Source organism: Sinocyclocheilus anshuiensis, unplaced genomic scaffold (assembly GCF_001515605.1).
Source record: "Sinocyclocheilus anshuiensis isolate Anshui unplaced genomic scaffold, SAMN03320099.WGS_v1.1 scaffold2275, whole genome shotgun sequence".
Taxonomy (NCBI): domain Eukaryota; kingdom Metazoa; phylum Chordata; class Actinopteri; order Cypriniformes; family Cyprinidae; genus Sinocyclocheilus; species Sinocyclocheilus anshuiensis.
The window spans coordinates 185,925-196,054 of record NW_015542331.1 but is presented as its reverse complement, the minus strand read 5'-3'; the positions used below and the strand labels follow the sequence as shown (position 1 = coordinate 196,054).

The following is a 10,130-nucleotide window of genomic DNA, read 5'->3' as shown; positions in this document are numbered from 1 at the left end:
TAACCGACTGACAGATCGATGCGAAGCTTTGCACAAGATAAAAGCGATTCGCATTCATATTCACATTTTTTGGGAGGAAAACGCTGTCTGATCTCAGTACTTTCAATAATCAGCGACTAGTCTATGTTAACGAACGTAGCTTAAATAGGCTATCCCAATAACACCATCTTAGGAAAAGCCTTGACGCATAATTAGCGCATTTATTGACCACGAGTGTTTTATCAGTTTGGGCAGTTCTAATGCATGTGTGACGTTCAATACATAAAGTTTTTAATTTAATACGCTACGACGTGGACTCGACCTAGTTTACGCGGGGAGTAATTCATTGCAAGTTTAAAAAGTAAAATGCAAATGAAAAGTCCTCGTGAGGAAAATACAGAGAAGCCAGTCTACTCTCAACCAAACAATTGGCACTTATTCTATGTAAACAAACATCCATTTTCAGAGTAAATTATTTCTCAACCGATCAAGTCAGACTGTTCCAACCCAGCGGTTATCATAAATAATAGACACAACAACTTTATTCAGATAAAACGAAGGTCTAAATATATTCTTACACGCATAGGCTACACTAGATGTTAATATTAGCCTATAGGCTGTAATTATTGCTTTTGAATTAGTGTAGCAAAATGAGTCCAAGCACATTTAGGCTACTTTACATTTACTACAAGCTCCCTATCTAGTGACCATACCGACCATACCATATCGATTTTTCATCGCATTTAAACAACGATAATTAGCTAAACTATTCACATTAAAATAATAATAATAATAATGTCTACTTTATGAATAGTTTTTAAAAGTAAGGACTTCCCCGGTTGTCACCGGATTTTTTTTTTGGGGGGGGGGGTTTAGGCTACTCAGATATTACTGGGTACTTTGAAGGTCCAATGGGAAACGTGTTTGTGAAGATTATTATTTGTACAAGTCATCGTACAATCTGAAGGAATCTGAAGCATCTGGACTTGGTTTATCATAGCTGAAGACTTCCGTCTTCTGAAAGTCTTCGACATGAACTCAATGGATATTTATCACGTTACTCGCGCCATCTTGTGGACAGCTTGTGTAATGGCAGCCAATGGTTGAGCTCACACACACACACGCACACACACACACACACGTTAAAATTATATAATAAATGTAGTGTGCATACAAGTGTTCACATATTTTTTTTATTATGCACATTGCACATTTTAATTTTAGTAAAAAAATGTGCACACCTATAAAAATATAAAATTTAATAATTATTTTGTCTTTTTTTTTTATATATTCTAATATTGAAAATGTGGCAAAACATGTTTTTGCGATGCCAGAGATGTGTTTGTGCATACGTGCATGTGTGTATGCGTGAGAAACTCTGTGTGCTCGTGTGTTTTTGTGTTCTGTGATAATTTTAATGTGTGATTATGTTGAATTCTAATCAAAGTCTGTGCAGAATGAGCCTACTTTCTCTCAAACTGTTTGGACATCTGTCATGGCCTCTAGACATGCCCAGAGTGAGCGTGTGTGTGTGTGGCTCTGGCACTTTCTCTGTGGCAGCGGGGGCTGCTGAAACATTAATCACAGATTATTTTCACTCTTCCATACGTCAGGCAGCATCTTAATGGCCAATGAAACAGATCTGAGAAACTGGCATGAAACTGGGTCATGATCAGTGAGCTCAGTTAGTCTCAAACAAAAATTTCCCACAGTACACATTTAGTTGATTTAAATCATTCTGGAAAATATTAGGACATGGAGCAAAATGTTTACAATACAAATCATACTTCAGTAACAAAATTGGAAAACTGTGTATTTTTAGTGACCTAGTGACCTCTTGTGCAGGAAGTGGGAATTGTTACCGCTCTACATGAACAGAAACACTGGATCTCTGGCTGCAACTGTCTGCAAGTTAAATTGTATGTGCTTGTGTTGAATTTCTTAACTAATATTTATAGCACTAAAATGAATAACATTAAATGGAATAAAATCATTTAAATTATTAATAATTTAATTATTTTAATAATTATTCTGTCTGCCTTAATTATCAAGCGTACCGTTAGTTCTGGAAGGTCACGTTAGTCAAGCTCGCATCAGCTGACCTTCAGCTGATCCCCATCTACCTATGGGACTACGACACCTATCTAAGCATTCATATATAAGGTCCCTCAGTATTATCAGCAGTTTTCGCATTGCTCAATAGCTAATTACCCTCCTCCATCCCCAGCTCCTCCTCTGTCAGTCGGGATTCAGCCTTCTGATTCTCCTTGAATCAGACTAATTCTAAAATGTGTACATAAAATGATTGAACTTTAACAATATCTGCAATACATTTATATTAGTTCTGTTCTGTTTACCCTGGGGGGTTATCGCTGCTCTCCCTGCTCTCATCCATGCTAGGCTGCATGGAGGCGCAGGGAGTTCTTGCCCAGAACAGAACCATACCGCCAATCCAAACTGTATGCTAATTGTCAATCATCTTTGACAATAGTGGTCCTGACAGAATTATGTTTTTATGTTTTATATTTACATTTTATTTGATTATTAATGACAGTTAATTACTGTATAGAGAGAGAAAGAGAGAGAGAGAGATGGATGGATGGACGGACGGACGGACAGACAGATAGATAGATAGATAGATAGATAGATAGATAGATAGATAGATAGATAGATAGTTTGTTTCTTAATTGTTTTATTGTTTACATGTTGCAGACAGTAGACTATTCTAATGGCAGGCTCCCTTTGTGACAACTTTTTCCCACTATACTGGGGCATGTTGTCACTACTTGTTCTCATTGACTTGTAGCCTATTTTTCCTGAGCAATAATAATGTTCAGTATAGCCTTTTTTGATATAACTGATAATGAAATCAACCTACCTCAAGAAATATATATTTGCTGGAGTAAAAACTGTAATAATTATCCCCTGCTTATCATTTTACATCAGCCATATTTTAGTTTATTGTTTCCATTTGTTTATTTATTTATTTAATTGTATTTTTTGCAGGGACTTTTAGTTTAGGGACTTTTTGTCCGCCATTTTTAGATAAGCTTTTTCTGTTGCCTAATGTCAGTCTTTGGACGATTTGTGTATTTTTGCACAGTTTTAAACGCAATTTTGTGTAGCTAAATTATTGATAAACCTGCGTTTTAAACTATGTGTCAGGTCTCATTCCCAAATACGTCTTCAAAATAAGTTTTAAAAATATCCTTCATTTGCTTTAAGGTAAATTCATGGTTGTTTGTTTGTTTGTTTGTTTGTTTGTTTTCCTTTTGATTCAGGTCACTGCAGTGCTGATAAAACTTAGTTCTCAGTACTGCCTTAAGAACAGGTTTGTTCACTGTGATAATTGATTTTTCATTTTTATTTTATTTAACTGTGAGAAGTGTTTGCCTCTGTTCTGATTTGCAGTTAATAATTCCTTTAAGAGTTTGTTTCTATGGAACTTTCTTTACAGCTTCTCTGAGACAGCAGTAGTAACCAGGGGGCGGGGCTTAGCGAAGGGTCAGTCACAGACAGGTGTGTTAGACTAGAGCAGGGCTGCGACTAAACTCTGCAGGAGCTGGATTGAGCACCGCGGTTCTTGAGGATGTCAGAAACTGTGAGTATCACGGTAACATGGAGTTAAGTAGCCTACTGTTTGACCTCGTCTCAAAACAAGCTGCAACGTTTTGTTATTCTATTTCCAGTCAACCTGAAACGAGCTTTTTGTTCTCTTTTTAGTGTTTAAGTGTATGTTTGACTGACCAGCAGGGGGCGCACTGGACCGCCTCTCATCACGGCATCGGTCGGGTTGTGGACTATCTGACTTCGCTTTCTTGCAAGTGACTTTGAGGTAATGTTTGCTTACAGCAATGACAGATTTGTAGCGAACAAAACCCTCTCGTGAATAAACAGTTCCACCTATCATCGCCTTCTCCAGCTATTTATTGACTTTGCAAGAATGACTTTTAAAATGATATAACAAAGCTATTGATTATTTTACGTTATGTGGTTTTGATTGAATACTTTTATTCTGTTTCCTTTAAATTCCGTGCTCACACGCTTTTGTTAAGCGTTCACTTCATCTGCAGTTGCTGATGGAGCTGGAGTCTCAGCGAATCCCCCCGCAGCAGCTTTACATACAGCTCAAAGTCAACACACTTAACATTAGACATTCACTGTATCAACGCAGTTACAGCACACACGCAGACAAACACCGTAAAGGGCAATCGGGAATGTTTCTATGAGCTTTACGTTTTCGGAGAGAGAGAGAGAGAGAGAGAGAGAGAGAGAGAGAGAGAGTTGAGATCTTCACTCTTCACATGAATGCACTCGTTATACAGGGATCAGCGCGCGAACATGCTGTGGAAACTGGTGGAAAATGTCAAGTATGAAGATATATACGAGGTAACGAGAAGACAAACTGCATCCACATCTGTTTTTTTCACTGTATGATTTATATAGGCTAACGACAAAAAATTACGTTGCATTTGGTCGTGTTTTATTTTTTTCTAATAGGCTATGTTTTGTCTCTTGTTGACAGGAGGTTTATTCTGGTTATTTAAATAAGGAAAAAATCAAACGATAAACGTTTGATTTAGAAGAATTTTGTCATAGGTCTACTCATTCATTTTCTACCCAATTGCTTATGTTATTTTTGTATTAACAATGTAGTGATTTTAGCAGGTTACTTTATTTCCTTTAAAAGTAGGAAATTTAGGAAAAAACAAATTTTTCCTTTGTTTACAGAAGAGTTTTTAATATTATAACTGTACAAATTCTGGAATTTGTACAAAAAAAAATCTGTAATTGCTTTGTCAAAAAAAGAGGCACGTTTAAATTCTCTATTTTTACACTTTAATATTGTTTGTATTTATGTAAGGTGATATTTAAAAAAAAAAACAGTCTAAAAGAGTTAGCATAAAAAACAGGAGAGAAAAAAAAAAAGAAAATGTCAATGTTTATATGCACTGAAAAACTTCTCGCATTATTTTCTTGAGAGCCTGCCATCGATTTATTAATAAGAGAATCGCAGAATCTACAGAAGGAGAGGACGCAGTGTCACGCGTGGGAGTCCCGTGGATTCCCCTGAATGGGCTCGAGCTCGTGGGAGAGACTCGTGGTGGTTTTTGGAAAAGCCTCGCGGGATGCCGACCCAGAGAGTCACACATGGCTTTTCTCTCACAGTCAACCGTCACGCGTGTAATTAAACACTTCGACCCCAGTCCGTGAAATCGACCATTATACGAGCTGTTTAATGGGGCACCATTAGTGGAGGACTTTAAACTGTCACCCGGTGCAGAAACAAAAAAAAAACTTTTAAAACTTCATCTTTTTTCAGACATTTATTAGGGAAGGTTTAAACCGCGATGAGTGTTTTATCATATTAGTGTAATATTGTTATCGTGAAGTTCATGTTTTTGTTTATCAGAGACCTGGGCCTGGTTAAACACACATGCATGTGAAACTATGGTGAGTTTGGAATAGGAAGGGCGAAGGGCATATAGTTGTGGTACATAAGCTCCAAATAACGCTTTTTATCAGATATATAGGCTGTAGAAGTAGGGCTTCTTTTTATAATTTAGCCTAAATGAAGTAGGCTATCTAACATTAGTACCCTATATGGTGGAATCCAATTTTGCTATTGTGAGTCTGAATTGCTATGGTGAGTATGATGTATTTAATGCATTTTAAAGTATGTGAGTATATAGTGCTTGTGAATGAGGCCTCTGTCCATCTGCCTCAAAGCAGCTGATTCCGGCGATTCGTTTGTTCTGGCTGGAGATAAATGGACTGTGCACACACAACAATAACATAAAAGACAACAATAGCAAAAGAAAGAGGTCCGGACCCGTGCATGCCGGACCTCAAACAGAGAGGGGAATAAAACAGAGCACGAGTGTTTCCTCCTCCTGAATGAACGTCACTTACAGCAGCAGCGCCTTCACGCTCCGCTGCTCCCCACTGCTTTAAGTATTCCCGCAATATTAGAGGAGTCATGAATAACAATTATTCTGAGGAGGTGTAGCGAGGCGAACGGACGGAGCACCGCACTCTGGATCAGAGCGCCGGATCGGGAAGATCAGAACCGAGACCTGGAGGAACAGTGCTGTGTAGGAGAAGCCATTTGAGCTGAAAGAAAAAAAAATCAAGTTTTTGCTCCGTGCGGTCATGAGGAGTTGAGAAAGGCACGCGTTTTTCTTCCGGCGAGCGTGTGTCGCGTTGTCGCGTGTCCTTCTGCTCTGAACGAGCTCGCGTTTTTTCGTCCAGATGTTAGTGCACACGTATTCCTCCACGGTAAGTCTGAGAACACCAAGAAAAATACTTTCTTGTAGCTGCGTGGTAAAAAGGTGGCATGCGTGTTTTGCTTATGTTGCGAGCTTACCCTTACGAAAATTAACCATGGTTTTATTGTGGTTAAAGTGTAGTAACCATAGGTTTTTGGCTATTGATTACCATTCGTATAGCTAAAAACAGTTTTACTACAAATACTATGGTTAAACTATGGTTAGTGTAGCAAAACCATGGTTAGCCTACTTTGTGGTTACCATTTTTTAATTATAGTAAACCATTTTTGGCTTTATTTGTGGTAAAACCATGGTTAATTTTCGTAAGAGTAGTAATTTAAAACCTGCGATTATGCCTCGTTTTAGAAATGTTTTGTTAAATTACTACACATTAATCAGTCCGAAAATGCAAATATTTTGAAAGCTTTTGTACTTTCTTGGATCACAGCGGGCGCCCATATATGCTATAGCCTATAAGCTTCTATTTAATACTCTTTCTATGTCGTTGGATTCGTTCCAGCAGCCATTCAAAACATCCAAAAAGTGTATTTATTTTTAAAAATTAGAACATTAAAACAAATGGTTGGTTTGTAATCGTATTTATATTATTTTCTCGTTTGAAGGACCGCCATGATGGGGTACCGAGCCACAGTTCCAGACTGTCCCAGCTGGGTTCGGTCTCTCAGGGTCCGTACTCCAGTGCTCCGCCGCTCTCTCACACACCTTCCTCGGACTTCCAACCTCCGTACTTTCCGCCGCCGTACCAGCCGCTGCCGTATCACCAGAGTCAGGACCCGTACTCACACGTCAGTGACCCGTACTCTCTGAACGCTCTTCACCAGTCCCAGCAGCACCCGTGGGGCTCCCGGCAACGGCAGGACGTGGGTACGGAGAGCGGAGCTTTACTGCCGCAGCCTCGAGCCTCTTTACCGCAGCTCTCGGGTCTGGACCCCCGGCGGGACTACACCGTGCGCCGACCAGACGTGCTGCTCCACTCCACGCATCACGGGCTCGAGGTGGGGATGGGAGATGGTCTGTCCCTTCATGGCCTGGCGCACGGCATGGAGGATGTGCAGGTTGGTTATGATTTTTGTTTTTTGGCTTGGACAATAACCTCTTTTGTCGGGATAGAAATTGCACAAAGACGTGTAGTAAATCATTAAGAATGTCTATTTTAAAAAATGCTGGTTTGTTTCAACCCAACGTTTGGGTTATAAATTTAATGTAAAAATGTAACCCAACATCTGGGTTAGTCCATATTTGACCCAACATTGGGGTAAAACGACCCAGCATTTTTTTAGTGGATTAGTGAACTAACGTTTAACGATTTGATTTTGATTATTTTTATCTTCTGACCTGTTGACATTTTTTGAGACAAGTTACAAACATTTTTATCAAATGAATATTTATCAATTAACGGAATCCAAACTAAGTATTTAGTAGGCTAATAGTAGTAGAGCTTGAAATTATAAGGCTTGCTTGTTATCATAAACAATATTCTGTCGTGGTTGTAATCACATTTTGGTTTTTGAAACTATATTTGTACGTTATAAATAATATTTAAAAGCAATAACGTTAGGCTTCTGTTGAGGAAAACTAGCCTACAGTTTAACTTAAAATTATTGTTGCAATGGCTAAAAATTAAAACGTCACCAACCTTAAATCTGTTAAGCCATGCTCGGTTCACATTTCTAACCATCTGTTTTTTGATTAATATATCTCTGCACACATCATATCTAATTTTCTTCAATTGACAAGTTTATGCGTTCAGCTGACTGGACAATGATTGTCTGCCTCTCCACCCAAAATGATTATAAAACGTAGCCTAACTGACATCGGGTTTATTTTCATTTTTAAATAAAAAATAAATACATTTTGTTTAAAAAAATATTTTTTATTTATTTAATTAAATGCAGATTAGTTTACGTTTCCTGACTAGACAATACCATTAAAAATGCATTCAGAAAACTTACATGGAAAATTGTATTTTTGGACGAATTGTTAGTGAAAACAATGGTATGCGTCCTAAACTTAATTGCTAATGTTCACTATTTGGATCCAAAAAAATAGTAATAATAATAACCCTGGACTGGAAATTTGTTTATTTATTTATTGATCGATTGATTTATTTTTGTCTAAATCTGTCTAAATTTACTAAACAGAAGGTCATTGTTCTGAAGTTATCTGAATTTGTATAATTGCTGTAGCGATGTAAATGTTTTCTCATTATGCTGCCTTTTTAGGCTATGGAGGACGCAAACAACGGGATGAACATCCTGGATCAGTCAGTCATTAAAAAAGGTAAATTAGAAAATGGCTGGAAGAATTATGCCATTGTTGTATTTAATTATTTGGTAATTTCATATTTTTCAACGTTCACTGGGTTTTGGGAAAAAAATGCTGATAGAAGGAATTACTGTTCTATGGATTTAGGGCAAAAAGTCATTTCAGGTGAATACACCTTGGCACACCTTTTCACGCATGCGCTGAACCACATCTGGTATTTAAATGGTCACCTGCCTATTTTCTTGACCTTGGACGCCCAGCCAAAGCAAGTGGAATTGGAAGCCATTGAATATTTTTAGAATCATATCGTCACCGTTATAATCGAACTGTTATTTGTGTCACTACAAAGAATTTATAGCTTTATTTATTAGTTATAGCTAATAATCGACCAATCTATCGTCTATTATAGACTTAGGTTATTATCAGCTGCCTCTTGTCTTTTATGCATTAAAACAGTAGCGCAAATTCCAGATTTATTCATGCCTATATATTTTCTTTGGGAACATGACTGTTTAAAATCGACATTTAAGCACCACTTTGTTGATATAATTTCTCCACGGAGGTTTTGACATATTTACTCCGAGATAAGGCCTCCATGCAGTCAGTAAGAGCTCAAGCAAAACTCCCTGGGCTCGTGTTAATATTTGTCCGTTATGAGGGACGTTTGCCGGTAATTTAGTTAACGGAACACGGGCCTCCCAGAAGAGACGACCTTTAAGTGGCCGCTGTGATGGATGGTTTTCTGAGCGCGGATCTCGTGAGCTCGTTTAGAGCACGTTTTCTCTATTATCCCCTGTAGAGTTCTCCGCGGGCTCGAGCGCTCGTTACCCCAGTAGCGCTTAAGTTAGTAGACGTCGTTTGACGGTCAGCTTGTGAGTTTGTGTGTGGAGGGGAGGGGGTGATTTGAAAAATAGGTGGTTAATGTTATTAGCACATGTCCATGGCCAATCGATAATATAATAAATGAGCGTAGTAAATAGTGTTGAAATGTCACTGTGGAAACAAAAGCTGACAGGAAAGTGTAACTGAATTGAATAAACGAAAGGACTAAATCTCAGTGCCTGGCAGCATTTCTAAGTGTAATGCTAGCATTTTAATTACGTTGGAAACTGCAAAACATTACAGCACAAATTGAACCATGCATAGGCCTTTATGTTTTAACGCCGTTGTTGTTATATATAAAGTTGGTAACATGTTTAGATAAAATAGCCTAATACATGTTATTTAAAAATACTACAGGCTTTCCGCTATGTTTGCATTTATGGACAATTCTGGCTTTCTTTCTATTGTACGTGGAATTAACGTAAGAAAGCTGGAGCACGCGCTGGCATCTCCGGGCAGCTCTCGAGGTCACGGCGCTTTTATGTGCCAAGATTTCACATTGCATAATATTCCCACAAGCCTGGACTGTCTGTAACTAGTCTTAGACATTATCTTAAAATAATAACACCTCTCGCTATAGAGTCATTTTGAGAAGCAAGTAACCACAGCTAGTGTTCATATTCCAGTAGGCTAAATGTGAGTCTAGGTCTCTATTACACGACGTAGCTCAGTTTTCTGTCTGTTTCTCTCAGTTCCTGTTCCACACAAGAGCGT

The 10,130-nt window shown here is 38.2% G+C and overlaps 1 pseudogene; it reads left to right on the top strand.

Moving 5' to 3' along the window:
• Window positions 1-5,806: 5,806 nt before the first annotated feature.
• LOC107690997 (transcription factor AP-2-beta-like) overlaps window positions 5,807-10,130 on the top strand; it is a 13,621-nt pseudogene continuing 9,297 nt past the window's right edge.